The sequence below is a fragment of the Bos indicus x Bos taurus genome, chromosome 12 (assembly GCF_003369695.1).
Source record: "Bos indicus x Bos taurus breed Angus x Brahman F1 hybrid chromosome 12, Bos_hybrid_MaternalHap_v2.0, whole genome shotgun sequence".
Classification (NCBI taxonomy): domain Eukaryota; kingdom Metazoa; phylum Chordata; class Mammalia; order Artiodactyla; family Bovidae; genus Bos; species Bos indicus x Bos taurus.
In genome coordinates, this window is record NC_040087.1 from 51,468,566 (window position 1) to 51,489,169 (window position 20,604).

The window sequence follows — 20,604 nt, forward strand, 5'->3', positions numbered from 1 at the left end:
AAGCTAAAGACTACCAAAGAGAAGAGCCAAGATATGGAGAGAAAAAAAAAAAAACTCATCGTAAGGTAGTTTAGGTCCCAGGATGCAGCCAACCCTGAGGTCAGAGACACCTCTTGGGTTTCCATACTTCTAACCATAGTCTAGTTTGAGTTGGGTTTCTCTAACTTGCACCCACAAGAATTCTGCCTAAAATAGCAATCAGTAGTGGGAAGTGGGGTGTTGAAACTGACAGGCATTACAACATGAGTCTGGTTGAAAACAAGCAGGATGCTGGGCAGTGAGAGTGGCCTTTTGTTCCTGGGAAGGTGACAGTACTGGGTAAGTGGTAACAAAGCAGCCTGGCAGATTTTTCCTATCTGTGTTCTGGGACTCAATCTAGTTCACTTACTTGTGTCCGGGGAACCAACCATGACAAAGTTAAAGTGGGTTGACTGTGTTTTAATCTTGCTTCAGTGAGGTCCTAGACGTTTCAGGCCAAGCTCACCCTCTGATAGGAGAAGGGAAGGTCCACAGAGTCTCACCATTTCTTCTTCCAGCAATCTTTATGTGGACACAAGAACTTATTTTCTATTTTGAAAGGAAATCATATGGGAAGGCAGGAAGAGCTAGAACACCGAGGAAACCAAATTTCCCCAGACCTCACCAAGTACTTCAGGCTATATGCTCCCACCTGAAATAGACTATGATGTCATCATTTTAAAGCAACTTCCGGGAGGATAAACCCCATCTCATTATCCCAGCCTATTCCAAGAACAGGGACCAAGAGGGAAACAGGTAAAGACATTGCTAAGAAATAGGAACTCCAAGTGGGCTAATCAGGAACTCTGAAAGCAGGTTGGATTCAAGGATCAGGCTGTGGTATGACTGTGTCTTAGTTGCTAGCCTATTGGATTTCCAGACATTGAATAGGCTGACCTCCCTCTGAGATTTTAAGGAAGTGTTATTTCCAGAGACTCAGCAAGCCCTGCAAACAGGCTTGTGATTGATTGCTCAACCCCTGAGGCTGTCCCCAGGCCCCGTCAAAACCTCTACCAGAAGTTCTCCAGCAGCTCTTCCTGAACTTTATGGGTAAGTTCAAGGCAAAGGTTCCAGGAAGTCATATTTTAGCCCGCCTCTGGCCCAAGCCCCAGTGCAGCATGATCAGTAGTGAGCCGAACACTGCATTTTCATCTCCATCTGGCTTGTGTGTCGAACACACAATTGATTCTGAATCTGGAAAGGAAGAACGGTAAGTAAGCTTCTGCCTCAAACCCCAACACCGAGGAGCTGGTACTTTATCCCATACACTTTGGGAAACAGTAGGGACTTATCACCAGTTTTAAGCAGGCTTAAGGCAGATAAAACTTGTGGTGTGTTTTGTAAAGGTAACTATGGCAGCATGGTGGATTGGCAGGAAAAGGGTAATATTGGGGAAATGAACCAAAAAAATTAGCAAGCGATAGCAATAGGAAAACTTTTAAGGGCTTGAAGAGTTACAATGAGTAGGGGAAACACTGAGGGAGGCAGGAAGATGAAAAGCTAGCTGATGCAGGAAATGCAACAGAAGGAATGCATCCCGACCAGCAAAGGGAGCACCAAGGTGAAACTCTGTGGCCTGTAAATGGATACAAGTCACTCGCTTTGTTTTTGCTGGAGGGAAGGAAGAAACCGACAGCTGGAATTCTGTCTGCAACAGAAGGGAAGATTTTTAAACCCCTGTTTATTTTACACTTGAAAAGGATTCATCCTGAAAACTGCCCGGCGGTAAAGACGCTCTTAAGGGATTTTGGCAAGATGTACACAAAAGAAAGCCTCAGTTAGCTACTGAACTGTTGCCCCCTGGGACCTTCAACCATAGCAGGCACTCAGGAGTCTCCAGGTCCAAGGCACAAAGTTTGTGGTTAGATAATAAGGCTGAATGACATTCATTTTAGATCCCCTTTACCCTGGATGAGAGCATTGTGCTAAGCGATCCTCAAGGCCTCAGCAGACTATAGAAAACATGCAGACCAGAAAAAACTCACAACACACTTCCGAGATTTAGAAAGGCTCGAAGAGATGATTACTTGCCCAAGGGAGTTTAGCATCAGTCCTGTTTCGTCAACATCCCTTCTGTTAAACACTGCATTTCTCACTGCTGTGCCTTTCCTGCTTTGTCACAGCTTTATTTTAGTCCCTAAGTAATTCTACTAGGGGCACTGAATAAATACTCATCGGTCTCTGAGGCAAATGTAGATTCTGTTTGGCAGTTAGAGTTTGTTCATCTTGCAGGGTTTATGTGAGGTCTATCAAGTGGGCTGAGTGCTAGCTTAGATCCCGCCATATAGGAAGAAAATATGGCATCTATCCCCAACTACACAGAAAATTGTGGCTTTAGCTACAAAACTGTTTAGCAAAAAGACACTTTGCTATTACAAATATCTGGTAACCCTTCCCTGTTTTCACTCCCATCTGTACTTCCTTCCCCTTTGATGCTTCTCCAGAATTACATTTATCACAAGAATTCAGAAACTTAGTAGGTTACACTAAAAAAGAAAAAACTTAATGGTAATCAAAACACCACTCAAACATTCTTTGGCTGGCCCCGAGGTTATTATTCAACAGCATACTGCTTCTAACTCTTCACAAAGACTAAAAACTGTTTCTCATCATCAGTAAGAAGACTTAAGTTCTTTCCCAGAAACAGCTTAAAGTTCTTCCCCAACTTGGCCAGCTGCACTTGAATTCAGGGTTTCCGCCCTAGAAAGAATGTAGTTGTGTCCAAGTGGCATGAGTCACAGAATTCTAAGCAGGGGAGTTTTTCTCTCTTTAAGAGGGGCAACGGTGAGTTGTTTTTTCTGGTGAAATAATGCTTAAAGTGGACCAGGACTCGAGCCGGCCCATCTCATAGCTTTTATCCATGCCTGGGAGATGTAAAAGGAAAAACTGATGAGAAAGAGAATATTTGAACTCTGGCTCTGGGCCAATCAACTTTGCAGATTTACCAAGTAGTCTTAGCCAAGAACAAAGGTTCTTGAGTGGCGGTATAGACGGTATGGCGGGCAACAGTCCATGGGGTCACAAAGAGTCGGACATGACTGTGTCTGAGTACAGCACATGGAAGATTAAGCCCCTCTGGGATGCCCATTAAGGGCTTGCTGGCTGTCTGTAGGGAGCCCTATAGTCTGCTGAGTCCTTAAGGATCACTTAGCACAGTGCTCTCATCAAGTCCTGCCACCCTATTTGCTGCTGAGAGCTCCAAAGATAGACTGCATCCCAGCTTCACCTTCTTTGGACTTTTATCTGGAGAGCTCCGTCATTGTTTCTGAGATTTGCAACAGTTCATCATGACTGGAACATCATTTACATAAAGATGAGTTTTTATTCATAGAAAGAAAAAGTTTTCGGATGGACTTATGATTATGTGACTCATGCAGGCTTTTTTTTTTTAATTGCTGAGGATGGATCCATTTAATTTTACCGAAAGTCTTCCATACAATATTTCGGATTTGAGAAAGATACAATAGATAATATCAGTTCTATTTGATAGAATCACATAACACGCATGCAGCAAACACCTACTAGAATGTGAGCTGCTCTGCTAGAAGCTTTGGGAAATAAAAGCTGAGTAATGCATAGGCCCCACTCTCTGATAGCTCATAATCAAGAGGCAAGACAAAGCAAAGGCACATGTAACCACAATACAAAGTGGGCTGTGAAAAGCTTTTGGTTACTTTCCATAGACTAATGGAAACGCACTGAAGGACTGCATGCAGGACTGTAACTGCATTTTACAAAGATCACCTGGCCAGCAGAATGGAGAACAGATTTAAAGGGAAGAACTGAAGCAAAAAGCATTAGGAGTTATGGCAACAATTGAGGTACAATACAAAGGAGACTCAACCTAGCACATGGAATACAGAGGAAATGCATGAAAAGATTTTAAGCAGAAGAAATTAATAGGATGGAGTGGCAAAGGATCAACTGGTGAGGGATGCTGAGGGAATGTAAAAAGGAACAGCTAGGCTTCTGCCTTCAGCTGCTGGGTGGAAAGCAGTGTGTGCACTGTAGGAGAACACGGCAGAGTGAGAAGGACAATCAGGCCAGGCTGAGACGAAAGAGCCAGGGGAGCCCTAGGGAACCACACCACCCACGACAGAGTAGGTGCCTGCCGTAGCTTCACAGCAGACCCGGTCGGGAAGGCAGGCTCTGGGCCACGGATGCCAAGCACAGAGTTGGACTTTAATTCAGCGAGCTGGGGAGAGGCTTGAAAGCAGGAGAAAAACAAGATTGAAGCAGTTCTCCTCTAAAACTAACCTAATTAACAAAGAGACAAAGATTCCAAAAGGTGAAGCGGTATGAAGACACCTAGTTAGTGTCAGAGACAAATTAAAAGGCAAGTCTTTGGACTCCTGGTCCAGTCTGTGCAAAGACAAGGAACCCTGCCTGCTTCTCAGAATTCTATGTCCTCCTCTAGAATAGCATTGAAGCATGTATATTACCATATGTGAAATAGATGACCAGCCCAAGCTCAGTGCATGAAACAGGGCACTCAAAGCCAGTGCACTGGGACAACCAGAGGAATGAAATGGGGAGGGAGGTGGGAGAGGGGTTCGGGGCAGGGGGGACACATGTACACCCGTGGCTGATTCATGTCAATGTATGGTAAAAACCACCACAATATTGTAAAGTAATTAGCCTCCAATTATAATTAATAAATATGTTTTTAAATATATAAGAAATACCAAGTAAGAAAAAAAAGAAGTCCTTCTCCCTTAATCTATCCCAGCCATGATATTTAGCTTGGACTAGAACATTTGGCACATTAAGAAAATGAATGGCTACTTCCACTATTTTTTGGTAACAACCAAAGAGCCCAGTCCAGTGTTCTAATAAAAAAAAAAAGCTTAAAAATACTGGTGATTATAAATGCAGATAGTGGCAATGCTCTTTAAGACTCTTTCAAAGTCTAGTGGGAATAAAAAGGGTAGAAAGACACTTTAAAAAACACTTTAAAGATAATAAAATGGCTTCCAAACACACATTAGTATAGTTGCTGTCGTTCAACCATCAAGTTGTGTCCAGCTCTCTGCAGCCTCATAGACAGCAGCACGCCAGGCTTCCCTGTCCTTCACCATCTCCTGGAGTTTGCTCCAACTTATGTCCATTGAGTCAGGGATGCCATCCAACCCTCTCATCCTCTGCTGCCCCCTTCTCCTTTTACCTGCAATCTTTCCCAGCATCAGGGTCTTTTCCAATGAGTCAGCTCTTCACATCAAGTGGCCATAGCTCCCAATTGCAGCAAAACTGTTTGGGAAGAAGAAGTTCCTATTACCCAGGAAATAAAGATTGAGGAGGAGGGCAGAATGAGAGGTGAGTGGACTGTCATTAACTTCATGTGTCTTAAATAAGCACTTTGATGAACAAAAACAATCACGAAATCTCAATACACCAACTTCTAGTCAGCGGATGTGTTTCAGGCACACGTGAGATTGCGTGCACGCATGCACTCACAGTTCATCTAGAACTTGAGGGGAAACATTGGAAATCCAACAGCCAAGGTCAGGCTGAAGCAGTGGACGTTCCAGTGGACTTCCCAGAGCTATTATTTTCATGACATAAAATGCTGTGCATTTGTTCTCCCTTTTTATTAAGGCCTTTGGGTATATTTATTTTTATGGTTGTTATTATTTGCTAAAGTGAATTTAAGAGAGAAATTCCATGAGAACAAAAGGATGAGTTTTTTAAACAAATACTTTGTAATATAACTTTACCTCAACAGCTCTCTTTACCATGTTTATTCATGAGCAGGCAGTGAATTTTAAATCTGCTCCTTCTGTAATCCATCTCCTGAGAAGAATGAAAGTTGAGCTTGATGAGAGAGAAGGCTCACAGGAGAAAATTTCTTACTCTGTGCTAGGCAATCATCCTAGTTGAGAACAGATTATGGGAAAGAGGAGCCATAAAAAATATCATGATCAAAGTAGCCTATGGGAAAGGAAAAAGAAAGAAGCAGAGTGATAAAAGAAAATAAAAGCAAGATGATTAGAACCCGCAAAAATTGATTCTTTTACATGTACTGATCCTTTTCTCCATTGCTTCACCTAATATTATCAGTTTCATAGTACTGTCTGGATTATATCAAAAGTGTTGGCCCACTGCAACATCAAATTTGGGAGCCATGTGGTCAATCCCATCAGCAGCAAAGCAATTAATTATATACAACTACTTCAAGGGTGGCTCAGGCAGTAGAGAATCTGCTTGCAATGCAAGAGACCTGGGTTCAATCCCTGGGTTGGGAAGATCCCCTGGAGAAGGGAATAGCAACCCACTGTAGTTTTCCTGCCTGGAGAATTTCATGGACAGAGGAGCCTGATGGGCTACAGTCCATGGGATCACAAAGAGTCAGACACAACTGAGCAACTGACGCTTTCACTTTCACACTCCCAAATAAACAAATGCTGATTCAGAGAAGGGATGTAGACAGAAGTAATGGATGACAATAGAAAGAAGTGGGGAGGAATGGGGGCAGGGGGGAAATCACTCAGAAGCACAAGACGTGATTCCTTATGAAAGAAAATGCATGTTTAAATTTTATATTTAAAAAAGAAATGAACAGTAAATCTCAAAAATGTTATTACTACAGCTATTCAAAACTAAAATTAAACAGATATGATGCACACTGAAACTAAATATTAATATATTCAAAAAAGAGAAAATGGGGAATATAAACTAAATCCACAGATGATCTCAATAATGTACTGACTCAAAAGACTGTAAATCTAGATGAACACTTAAAGGCAATTTATTCAAGAATGGAAAAAAAGAAAGTGAAAATGTCAGCCACTTCGTTGTGTCCGACTCTTTGAGATCCATGGACTATAGCCCACCAGGCTCCTCTGTCCATGGGACTGACTCTCCAGGCAAGAATATTGGAGTGGGTAGCCATTCCCTTCTCAGGGGATCTTCCTGACTTGGGTCTCCTGCATGGCAGGCAGATTCTTTACAGTCTCAAACCTAAAGGAAAGGTTATTTATTTACATGACAGAATTATCTGAGAGCTTATGAATACCACTGATCATGTTTTATAAGTGAGACCAATGTATTTAACAGAAAAATAAAAGATTTGTGCACTTAGTGTGTCAAATGAATTGCTAAAAAAAAATTTTTAAAGGACTTGGCCTAGGATCACCAAAAATATTACAAGAAATTATCTACCATAACTCCTTCTTTCTTGGTTTTTCTATAAATAGTAATTTTACATTGGAAAACTTGGGGAGTACTTACCATTGAATCATAGATCTGGAAATAATCTCAAGAAGTTGTCTAAAAACCTACATTCTTCCGGACAGTAATGATTTCAAACTAGGCTAACTTATTCCTATTTAAACTTTTCTAACAAGGCTCGGAAAAGGAGATGCTACAATCAGCCTTGAAAATGCCCATTGGTCAATTCCCAAGAACCTCAGAAGACTGTTTTTAACTGTATCATGGAACAACAAAAATAATCAAGTTTCAGAAAAGACATTTTTCCTAAATATGATTGTCTTTGGGGTAGTATGTTGCTTTCTTCTTATGACTAAAAAGTATAAACTAAATTAATTTAGTCTATTTTGCTAAAATTAAAAAAAAAATTATTTAGGTTTAGAGCCTAGGCAGTCCAAGGAAGAGCCTGGGAAAGACCCAGACAAGCAACAATCTAGCTCAAAGGAGACCCCATGTCCACGATGGGCAAACTATATGACATGACTGGCCCACTGGGTGAATCACAACAGCGTATCTATGTCTGGAAATGACAATGCAGAAGTAATCAACTTTTGCGCACTAGTTGTGGTTGGAATCTTCAGTCCTAGCCTTGGAAAAGGCCCTCCACATCCCCCCTTCCTTGTAACAAAAATGAAAAGCTAAGACAAATTTTCCTCCCTTCTTAATCAACGTCCCTAATTTCAGCTTGGAGCCTGTACAAAAGCAAAGTGTTGGTACCTTGTGGAAGTCACAGCCTCAACAACAACAGTGTCCCTTTCTGGATCCTGCCCATCTCCTTTCACACTATGCCTCTTAGCCCTTTTTCTCAGCTTGCCACCCTAGAGAAACCCACAAAAATATCTAAAAATACAGAGGAAAAGCTCCCACTTCTGCAAAACATGGGCAGTATCACAACCACAAATCACACATCCGAGAGCCAACCTGCAGGCACTGTGCAATCTGGACTGAGTCAGTTAGCTGCGTACGTGCGCAGTTTCTCAGATGTTAGGTGAGATAAAGGCATCCCCTACAGTAAGTGAAGGTCACAGCCAGTAATCTTTGAACTGAAACCATGTGTTCTTGACATGAAAACAGATGATGAGAGAGGCAGGGAATGGTCCCGGACAGTCATAGAGCAATATCACAAAACTGGAGAAAGGAGAAGGAGCTCAGAGTGAAAGCATGTCACCTTACCTTTTCTATGGGATGATCCAGCCTCTTACCCAAGGGAAGTAGGCAGAAGTGAAGCAGAGTAGAGGGAGGAGAGGAAAGAGTGATGGGCAGAGAACAGTGAGCCTGTAATCCAAATGACTGCTGTTCACTATACTATTCTCTATATAGGGAAAAAACACAGGAAAATTGTGTCCCTAGGCAAAAAGGGAGTGTCAACTTTGGGAAGGGAGAAAGTCTCCAAGACAAGAAACCCTAAGGCGGTCAGCAGGTATCCATGACTTACTGCACCACTGCTACCCATTCAGTGTTACCCCCAACACCCATTCTCTACATACACACAAACACGCACATACGAACTAGGGCCAGGAGTAAGGTGAGGCAAGTAAGGAGCCCAGGGAGACCCTGAAAGTCTGTTGCTCTTGAATTTTGCACCCCAGGCACTTTGCTTGTCTCACCTTAACCCCAGTTCTGACACACAAATGCATCAGTGTGTCAGGAAACCACTGGCTCTATTCAATTATGAGGAGTGAGTAGGGGAAAGAAAGATAATGAAGATAAGAGACAAACAGCTCTCCTTGGCCTCATAGAAAAGACAAAGTCATCATAACAGTACAAAGAAGAGCTTGTTAAATTATAGAAGAATATCATATCCAAGAAAGCAGAGCTCAGAAAATAAATGGAAGTAGAAAACAACATTTGAGTGGTAGATGCTACACAAGAAGAAATTAAGAAAATGGAATAAGAACAACTGAAAATGTCCTCAGGGACATAATAAGTAGTCTTGAGAAAATTAAACAAAATGAGATAGAAAAGAGGAATAATATACTTAAAATGTCTAGAAAAAGTGATACATAGGGAAGCTAGATTTAAAAATGAACATACACATAATTGTTGTGAAGACAAAACAGAAAAATGGAATAGAAGAAAATGTACAAAGATATCCTAGAAAAATAAATAAATTTCCTTGAACTAGATCCTTCCAGGTACAAATTATTAGAGTAAAACATGCAGTTGTAAAAACATTATCAGTATGATCAATGGCAGTATACATCCTGGAAAAGTACCTGGCTGCCATTAAAAATTAACAAACATTGTTTAAATCTAGGCATAAAAAGCAAGTAACTAATCAGATAGATCCCAAATTTTTCCACAATATTTCTCAATTTCAGATAATATTTATAGTCTTGAGAGTCAGTTTGGGTAAGAACTTGGAAACTCTATAACCCATAAGACCTGAAAGGAAAGAAAAATGAAAAACTGGGAATTCCTTGGCAGTCCAATGGTTAGGACTTGCCACATTCACTGCCTTGGGCCCAGGTTTGATGCCTGGTCAGGGAACTAAGACCCCGCAAGTTGCTCCCCCCCAAAAAATTTTAATTTAATTTAAAGATTTTTTAAATATTGAAAGGTAAGATCCAGTCAACATAAAAATGAACAAAAATAAATTACTTTGGAAAGAACAGACAGGTGGTAAACATCGAATCAGTGTGTACATCAGATCAGATCAGATCAGATCAGTCGCTCAGTCGTGTCCAACTCTTTGTGACCCCATGAATCACAGCACGCCAGGCCTCCCTGTCCCTCACCAACTCCCGGAGTTCACTCAGACTCACGTCCATCGAGTCAGTGATGCTATCCAGCCATCTCATCCTCTGTCGTCCCCTTCTCCTCTTGCCCTCAATCCCTCCCAGCATCATAGAACTATGCATAAACGTAAATCTCAAAAATCTTGAAAATAGAAAAATTATAATATGAATAATTTTCAAAACTGGCATCCAGGTGAAAGCTGGAGGGGGGAAGTGTGCTAATTTTCTAATATTCAGAGCAATAGATACTACCCAAAATTTAATTCTGTAGTTTTTTAAAAAAAACGACTACATTCTCTGTATCCTCTTAGCAAGATACCTTGAGAACCAATTTGCCTTACAGTGAAAATTTATCTGAACTTCAGCAATACTTCATTTAATTCTGTTTCTTCTTTTTTTTGGCTAAATTATTAACAAGATAAAATTTAATGCATATCACTTTCAAGTAGCATATGGAGAATAACTCCATTTTTTATAAGTATTTATATCTCTATGTATCTATCTTTCTAATATATACAGAAAGGTGTCTGAAATAACCATAAGTTATTTCTGGTAGGTAATTGAAGATATTTATAATCATTGCAGTTTTATACTTTTCAGCATTGTGTGATATTTTATGGTGAGCAAGTATGATTTTTTTTTTAAAGATAATGTCAATATTTTTTATGTGACTTGTGGCTCTGTGGGTACAGAATCCATTGGCAATGCAGGAGACCTGGCTTCAATCCCTGGGTGGGGAAGATCCCCTGGAGGAGGTCATGACAATTCACTCCAGTATTCTTGCCTGGAGAATCCCAATGGATAGAAGAGCCTGGCAGGCTACCATCCATGGGGTTACAAAGAGTTGGACACAACTGAGCGACTAAGCACACAAAGAGAAAGAAACAGGAGGCGAGTGAGAAAAGAAGGGAGGGAGGTGTGGAAAGCAAGAAAATTTTCACCACATACACTCAAGCCAAGTGCCTTCTTTGAGGAAAACATGACTAAGCCACATTAAACAATTAGTGGGAAGAACACTTCACTTGGGATGGAGTCCAAGGCAGAACAGCAATAGTGATGGGCAGGAAGAGGGTGTAGTAACCAGAGTTCTGCTGTTACCCTCTCTCTATCAAGGAGCCCAGGATTGCTTGTCTGCTTATCTCTCTCTCCCAACAAATACAACCAATTGCACTTCTTCATTTTGCTCTGATAATAGGGGCCAATGGGAAACAATGCACCCTTGTGTTGTTCACCCCTCCCCTTGAAATATGCCCTTGGTTAGCCTGTTGCTGGGCATAATGCCTTAATATAAAGCGCAAATTCCAAAGGTGAGAAATTTGTCAAATCAGTGCTAGGCAGTGGCAGGGACTTCGTCAGGAGAATTTCAGTTGAATTAAGCTTCTCAGGCTAGCACTTATCAACTGTTTGTCTATACCATCCTACCAGAAACAAAACTCTTTAACTCACAGTGGGAATTTTTGATGGTGAGATTCTGACATGAGGACATTTGTGACTTTTCCTCCATTCGGAAATATTACTCCACAGCTGAGCAGTTCAGGAGAGGATGAGTTGCAGGAATGGGATAAGCTCATGACTGGAAAGGATCCAGGATAAGGTATGTAGAGATGGAGTGAAGTATCTACTGCACACATTGTATAGTGATTTCTTTTTAAGATGGAAATTTAACATTCGTTTTGAAGGTCACTCTTGGCCTATTCAAGAGATAACTGTTTGACTCTTCATGCTTAAATGGCTTTCTACATCTCTGCCTGCGCTGGCTGTGGATCTTGGCAGGCTGGAAATTGCTCTGGGGTTGTGGGGGGGACACTCAATGACTGGGGGAGAGGAGTAGATGGATAAATACTCTGCAATAAGAGGATTCGGAGATGTGTTCCACAATCCTTCAGAAGCTCCCCAGAAACACTGAGATCCAATTCCACATAGTCCAGTTCACTCATGACCACACTTTTCACTGGTTTTCCTTCCTTCTTTGTCTCACAACCCCACCATCTCACAGTGCTTTCTGGCACCTCATGCCGAAGAAACTACTGGTGTTCAATCCCTTATCACAGGTACAGTTTTTTGGCAGAAATCATCTATGTTAATCATCTCAGGTTGCCATAACAAAATAGCATGGACTGAGTGACTTAAACAACAGATATGTATTTTCTCACAGTACTGGAAGCTAGAAGTCCAAGATCATGGTGTTGCCAAGGTTGGTTCTAGTGATGCGTCTCCTCCTGGTTTGTAGATGGCCATCTTCTTGCCATGTCCTCACATGGCCTCTCCTCTGTGTACTGGCAGAGAGAGAGAGAGATAAGGATACCAGACCTATTAGATTAATCCCTACCGTTATGATTCATTTAATCCTTATGACCTTCTCAGAGGCTCTGTCTCCAAATACAGTCATGTTGGGAGTTTAAGCTTCAACATTTGAATTGGTAGAAGGAGAAGACACAATTCAGTACATTAAGACATCCTGACATGGGACTTTCCAGGAGGGAGACATCAATTCCAAGATGCTTCCGCAGGGACTCTCCATCACAAGCGTGAGAGCTGCTTAACCTGAGTCAAGAGAAGGATGGGTAAGTTGTCCCCTTGTCCAACTATAGGCTTAACCAGGTTTCAACAGGTGTTACCATCAGAAGCTGCAGGTGAAGTTTCAGAATGGCAGGACATCATGACCTGGAGGTTTCCAGCTCTTCTTGCCATCTTAGTTGAGATGAGTAGCAACCGAGTAGTGGCAGTAGGGAGTGTAGGATGTCAATATACTCTCACAGAAGGGAGGAGCTAACAATTTCTCAAAAGAAATCTCACAGCCTTGCAAGTCAAGTTTATAGAAACCTTACACTTGACTCCAAACCCCAGATACCCAATAAATGAAAGACATAGTTTAAAAAATTACTTATGGCCCTTATATATGTTTTCCTAAGTGACAGAACCACAGTTTCCTCCTTTGCAAAACAGCAATAATAATGCTGAATTGCAGGGTTGTGATGAATAAATGAGATCGAACATGTAAGATGTTTAGCCTAGTGTGTGGCACTCCATAAGTATGACTTCCCTTTCCACAAATACGAGCATCCTTCCTTCATCCCAGGAAACTGGGACATATACTGGTCTCTGGCTTCACTCCAGGACATTAGTCACACTTATTTTACTATTGTCATTAGGAGTTTTTAAAAGCCACCTCTCGGTTCTTGTGTTTCCAATCAAATGATGTTAAATGAAAACAAAATCTCTTTTTCTTGGATTCCTTAAGCCTTCTGGTTTCTACCAATGTAAAATTCTGGATGCAAATCTATCTTTAACTGATTTTTTTAAAAAATCAAGCTTACTTTAAGTATGTTATCACTATGGTTTATCCACCAGGTTCCTAGATTGAAACAAGGAATATACAAGTGCCTACTTCTAGAGCTTGGAGGTTGGCAGTAGACCAGATAATACATCTTTCAACAAAGGAGAGTTCTATTTCATAGAAAAGAAGAGATAAAGTTATTTCCATTGCTTCTTCTCTTACTTATTCAATATGCTTTGTCTCTATAAGTCAAGTTCCTTTTCAAGTTCTAGTTCTTTGATCTGTAAGCATCCAAAGAACATCTCTTCTTCTTCCTCTCCCATTTCTGTGTTTCAAATTCTCATCCTACATTGATTCCACTCCTTTCCTCTCAGTACATCTATGTATTTCTCATACCACTTCTCTCACTCTCCCAAGCTTACACTTGCCGTTTCTTTTCTTCCTATTAGCTACAACAAAACCATCACAGGAAAGGATGTCTATGATGCCTTGTGACAGAACAATGAAAGCCTCCAAGACAGTCAGGTCCTCAGACAACACACAGGTCCCAAGTGATGTTCACACCATGCTCAGGGCTTACTGAGAGGGTCTATAGCTTTTAGGGGCTTCCCTGGTGGCTCAGGGGTAAAGAATCTGCCTGCAGTGAGGGAGAGATGGGTTTGATCCCTGGGTCAGAAGATCCCCTGGAGAACGAAATGGCCACACACTCCAGTATTCTTGCCTGGAGAATTCCATGGACAGAGGAGCCTGGTGGGGTCCATGGGGTCGGAAAGAGTCAGACACAGCTGAACAACTAACACGAACTAACTATAGCTTTTATAAGTGTTCTTTGACAACCTCCACAAAGGATTCCCAGGTGGCGCTAGTGGTAAAGAACCTGCCTGCCAATGCAGGAAACATAAGAGATGTGGGTTCAGTCCCTGGGTAGGGAAGATCCCGTGGAGAAAGAAATGGAAACCCACTCTGGTATTCTTGCCTGGAGAATCCTACAGAGGACCTGGTGGGCTAGTCCATAGGGTCACAAAGAGTCGGACATGACTAAAGCAACTTACCATGCACAAATGCTTTGACCTTCACCTTCTCAACTTCTCTAAAGTTAACAAGAGGAAAGCTCTTGTGATCCCAGTGGAAAAACAGGGCAAGTCTGGTGTCAATAAACAAATTCCCTTATGAGTTGACCAAACCAAATATTCAGCCCCAACTTGCTGGGTGCTTCTCCCTGCTACCCGGTGTTCCAGTGCAGATTTGCAGACTTCCCTGTTGGCCACCCGGGACCTCAACCTCACAACTCACAGTACACAGGAGACAGGGGAACCCACAACAAGAAATGGGTTCACAGCCTTAAGCCATCGGAAATGCTCAGTGCAGACTACCATCAGCGATCTCAGTAACATCCTGCCTTTACGTCAACTAGCAACTTGGAACTCTCCCCATATCTCATGCACAGACCACAGACACCATCCCCCATGCTCTCACCCAGGAAAAGAACTCTGTTTGTCATTTTCCAGAAGTCTAGTTGCTCAACCTTTGCTGGACTATTTCTAGAAGGCAACAAACCCAACAAGCCTGAAGGAACAATGTGGACAGAGTTTGCTCCCTCTTTCACATCTCATTTTAATCTCTTCTTCTGCAAAATAAACAGTCCAAGGCCCTTCTCTCATTCCCTGTTTATGGATACTTCAGTCCCTTAGTTGCCCTGTTCTTATTACATTTGGGTATCAAAGCTAGTTTCACCAAGGGTGTTTACCATCATCACCAAGGGTGTTTACAATTCTAGTTAATATTATTGATAATGTTATTGACACAGTACTACAGATAATGTATTATTTATCACTTGTCTCTATAATGGGAGGCAAATGCCTGGGCCTTTAGGAGTGATTATTTACTTTCCTCATTACATACTGGAGCACATAGTAACCACCACTTAGCTGCTACTTTCTGATTTTTCTCAAATAGTTGGGGAAGGGGTTTTTAAAAAATCACATCCATTTTTCTTTCAAAATCAAAACATAGCTTCTAAAAGTCAAATTATTTCCCACGTATTTTTAAAAATTTAATATGATACCATTCCTGGAAAGAACCATCAACGAGAACTAAAGAGCAGTGAGATTTAATTCAATGAGGACTGGAGGGAAATGCATGTTAGAATATGTGGAAAATCTATGTGACACTGAAGAGTTGAGCTAAATATAGAAGCCAAATTTTTAAAAAATTCTGAGTTTGTGTCCATAAGCTAAAATGCTGCTAAATACGTCAATATTAAAGAAAGCAGCAAACCAAGGCCCACTGTCCTGCTTCCTATATGAAGTGGGCAAATATTAAGAAGACACTGGGAGGTCATTATACTTTAGAATCACTGCATAGCAGGCTGAGAATAGTGTAGCAGGGAAGGAGAAATGGAAGGCAAGAGGAGAAAGAAGGAAAAGAAGGATTAAATCTGTAACAGAAGAAGCCAAGCCTACTTGCCTCTACAAATACCATTTCTGCCAAGAGAATAGAGGATGAGAATAGTGTTTCATCTTCAATAATCCATCTAACAACCTCTCATGTAGCTACTATAATGATTTATGCAGTAATTTGTAGAAACCATCCTTATCTGTATTATCTAACATGGATTTGAAAAAAGAACATCACGTATATACCCTGAAATAAGAAAACTTTAAGAGACAAGCACACATCCAAAGCTACTATTGAAGAGAGAGGAGTAAAAAGAAAGAATTGTTCTTTCCTGACATCAAAATGTGGCAGGTTTAAAACCAGGAGGAAGTTATCTATGGGTTTGTGCTGTTTTGTTTTTTTAGATGATAGAATCTGCTGAGAGACTTTTAGAAATGGAAAGAAAAGCTACAGCAGATGCAGCTGAGACAACATGAAGAGCTGTCTTTCCTGAATCCCAAACAGCAGCAGATAAAAAGCAGAGAGTAAACGAAAAGGTCATCTCACACTCGTGGCCTTCTGAGTTTGGGGTTTTCCTTTTTCCTTTGGCCACTACCTTGCCAGTCATTTCCATGTTGTTTTTCTTGTTTAATCAAGAAAAACAGGCAAGACAAAAGGGATTATTTTCCAGAAGCTCTGCTTGTTTAGCGTCATAGGAATTTGAGGTTGTTATCTAGTATATTTGGGATGATTCTTCAGGGGTAACAGCGAAGTCTACAGTGTTTATGAATTTATTTCCTAGTGTGATATTTCCACCACCTTTTACTCTTCCAGATGGGTTTCAACTGCATCTGTTTGCTTTTCCTGTTGCTTGTGAAAGTACACCTCATGATCACTATCCACAGCTGCTTTGTATGAGCCTCAGAGAATTCTATGAGCAGGGAAATTTTAAAACATACGAGACCAGAGTTTTTCATAAAGTCTTATTAATCATATTTTGAAAGGGATAAACGTCTTGCCAAATTTGTCTGAATTTCTGGTCAAGTAAAAGGCAGGTCTTCAAACCATCAGACAAAATGTATTCAGTTTATATCTAGTGTGTCCAGAACTACACCCAGCTACCACATGGGATGTGGCACTTTTAAAATACAAGACATGGTCCTTGCTCTCCTACATGGTTTAAAGTTTAACTGAAACAATTTAGAGAGCAATGAAAAGGTAAAGCAGGAGGAAGAGAGGTCTCAGGAGGAACAGAAATGCCAGCAAGACCTTGAACTATTTAGGATTCGTGGAGAGGTAGAGAGAGGGGACTCCAGTCCAGGAATAGCAAGATTAAAGATATACAGGAGGGTTGCTTTGAGAATTTTCAGGAACACTGAGTAAGCCTGTGAGGAAGCAAGCAGAGAAAGCCAATTAACATGTTCAAAAAGTTTCGGTTATTTCATTTCAGTTATTTCCAGGAAGGGGACATTTTTATGCTCATTAGAGAATTAAATGCTTTGATTAATTGGGTTTTTATCCCCATTTAAGTTCTATTTCCTTTAATGCACCATATTTTTATTTTTTTGTAGTAAACTAAATACAGGACCTGAAATAGTGCTTCTTCACAACCAAAGTATGACCTCTTCCCTGAAGAAACCACGTGTTAGCAGCACATGTTCCTCCTACCACCAGCCCACCCTACTGCCAGCCTGGTGATAGTTGGGGGTGGAGGGAATAACAGCATGAATGCCTTAGGACTGGGCTTGAATCTTCTGTTTTGGGGGTTTGGTGGGACTTGTTTGTTGGTATTTATACAGTGTTATACAGATAACATTCTATTAATTACTTAAGTTCAATTCCCCTGGAAATGGAAATGATATCAGAAACCCATACCTGGAGAGAAAGAATAATTATTTTGTTTGGCTTTGGTAACATCCATGAAAGAATCTCCTTCTTTCTCAAAGCAGTATATCTCAGAGGAGGCAGCCTATGTTTCTGTGTTCAATTAATATCCAGTAGATTACTGTGAAACTCTTGGTTCTGCTGTTTAATTTTAAAATTCCCCTTCAATTTTCCTCCTTCAATTGAACTGATGTTCAGGTAAAGCTATGAAACAATCCAAAGACAAATAAAAGGAAAGACAAACAGCAGTAAGTACCATTTGGTGGTATCTTTCCCATGTCAGATCTCTGCCAAGTGCTTTACCTGCATTGTCTTATTTCATCTTTCCCACCATCCTATGAGATTGGCATTATAATCCCCATTCTATAAACAGGGAAACTGACAGGGTGGGTTGTTTCCAAAAGTCCCATTCTAGCGAGTGATAGAGCTAGGATTCAAGGCCTAGCTCCAAGAGGAGCCTGGTGTGCTGCAGTCTATGGATTCATGGCCTTAACCACCATGCAAATTTTAATATGGAATGTGGAAAAAGTGAAAGGGAAGAAGGGCTACAGAAGAGAACTGAAAGATGATACTGGGTGTCAAAATGACTGATCATTCTGAAGCAAGAAGGTAATTGAGGAAGTACTAGGATTAAAAACTTTAAGACTAATGAGAGATACAGAACTGATGAGCAATACCCGGATAGTTAATGTTTAGCCTCATCTATAAACACTCTGAACTGCTAAAATGCAAATTGAAACCACAGTGAGATACCACCTCACACCTGTCAAAATGGCTATTATCAAAAATACCACAAAAAACAAGTGTTGCCAAGGATGTAGAGAAAAGGAAAGCCTGTTAGTGGGAATGTAAATTGGTACAGTTACTAAGGAAAATGGTTTCCTTAGTATGGAGTTTACTCAAAAAATTAAAAATAGAACTACCATACAACTTAGCAGTTTCACTCCTGAGTATTCATCCAAAGAAAGAGAAAATAGTAACTTGAAAAGATATAAACACCCCTATGTTTATTGCAACATTATTTACAATAGCAAGACATGGAAATAATCCAGGTATCAACTGAGGGATAAATGAATAAGGAAAATATGGCATATCCATATGGTGGAATATTATTCGGCCATAAAAAGGAGTGAAATCTTGCCATTTGCAACAACATGGATTGATACTAACAGTATTATGCTAAGTGAAATATGCCAAACAGAGAAAGACAAATACTGTATCAACTCACTAATATGTGGAATCTAACAAACCTGAACTCATAGAAACAGAGAGCACACTGGTGCCTGCCAGAAGCAATCTAGGGTGGGAGAAGTGGGTGAAGAAAGTCAAAAGGTACAAACTTAAAGTTACAAAACAATTAAGTCATGGGTATATATAATGTGCGTATGGTAATTGTAGTTAATAATTGTATATTTTAAAGTTGCTAAGAAAATAGATCTTAAAAGCTCTCATAAAAAGAAAAAAAATGTAATTATGTGAGATGAGGATGCGACAGAGAATGAGACGGTTAGATAGCATCACCAACTCAATGGACTTGAATCTAAGCAAACTCGGGGAATAGTAGAGGATGGAGGAGCCTGGTGTGCTGCAATCTATAGAATTGCAAAGAGTTGGACACAACTTAGCAACTAAACAACAGCAACGTAAGGTGACATGCTAACCAGACTTATTGTGGAGATCATTATACATGTGGCAATGCATACAAATATTGAATCTTTGTAAAACTAATATATGAATTACATCTCAATAAAAAAGATAAACTGAGCTCCTAAATGCTCTATTTTAACCATAAATTATCTATGTGGGATCTGCTCCATATGAATATAGTCAAAATGAAAGAAGACCTTCTCAGAAAAGCCAAAAATGGCATCTATTTTTACACTTGGGTGGTAACTACCTCTTATGAGGAAGTAAGATCAACAGAAGAACCAAAGAATTTAGGAATAAGTTCTGTCAGCAATATCATGTTTATCTTCAAAGCACACTATCTGGAACATTTTGTCATTTTTTAGACCACCAGTGTTGAGAAGAGATTATTCAGAAGGATAATAATTTAAATGTAACAGGATGCTGTTTTGTAAGCTAGACCACCAGTTGGGTTGGACCAGCATGTGGATTTAGGCAACACTTCTGAGAGTACTTATGATCTTCCCTAAGACCCTAAAAAATGTATCTTTCACTGTCACAATCCTCAGAGACATGCAAAACATGGAAAGGGCTCAAACTATGACAACGATGATATTCAGGTACATTAAAAATATGACTTCTGGAAATGTCCAGAGGAAACTAGATGGCAGGAAAGGACAGCCAAAGGAAACATTGTAAACAAGGAGAGAATGTGGGAGCAAATGAGAAGCCAAACAATACTTAAGTATCCAAAGCTAAAGTGCTGACTGGCCCAGAGCAAGCTGATACACTGACACTCACACTTTTCAGGAGTTGGGGATAAACATGTACACACTGCTGTATTTAAAATGGGTAACAGATAAGGACCTACTGAATGGCACAGGGCCTTCTGCTCAATGTTATATGGTAGCCTGGATCCCCTGGGAGGGGATTTTGGTGGAGAATTGAACACAAAAATCACTGCAGATGGTGACTGCAGCCATGAAATTAAAAGACGCTTACTCCTTGGGAGGAAAGTTATGACCAACCTAGATAGCATATTCAAAAGCAGAGGCATTACTTTGCCAACAAAGGTTTGTCTAGTCAAGGCTACGGTTTTTCCTGTGGTCATGTATGGATGTGAGAGTTGGACTGTGAAGAAGGCTGAGTGCTGACGAATTGATGCTTTTGAACTGTGGTGTTGGAGAAGACTCTTGAGAGTCCCTTGGACTGCAAGGAGATCCAACCAGTCCATTCTAAAGGAGATCAGCCCTGGGATTTCTTTGGAAGGAATGATGCTAAAGCTGAAACTCCAGTACTTTGGCCACCTCATGCGAAGTGTTGACTCATTGGAAAAGACTCTGATGCTGGGAGGCATTGGGGGCAGGAGGAGAAGGGGATGACAGAGGATGAGATGGCTGGATGGCATCACTGACTGGATGGACGTGAGTCTGAGTGAACTCCGGGAGTTGGTGAGGGACAGGGAGGCCTGGCGTGCTG

The 20,604-nt window shown here is 40.8% G+C and overlaps 1 long non-coding RNA gene across 1 annotated transcript; it reads left to right on the top strand.

Moving 5' to 3' along the window:
* The first annotated feature begins 957 nt into the window (after positions 1-957).
* Positions 958-19,263, top strand: LOC113902439. Its single transcript, XR_003513821.1, has 3 exons — positions 958-1,228; positions 11,388-12,526; positions 17,187-19,263. It is a non-coding gene; the product is annotated as an uncharacterized LOC113902439 (long non-coding RNA).
* The last annotated feature ends 1,341 nt before the right edge of the window (positions 19,264-20,604 follow it).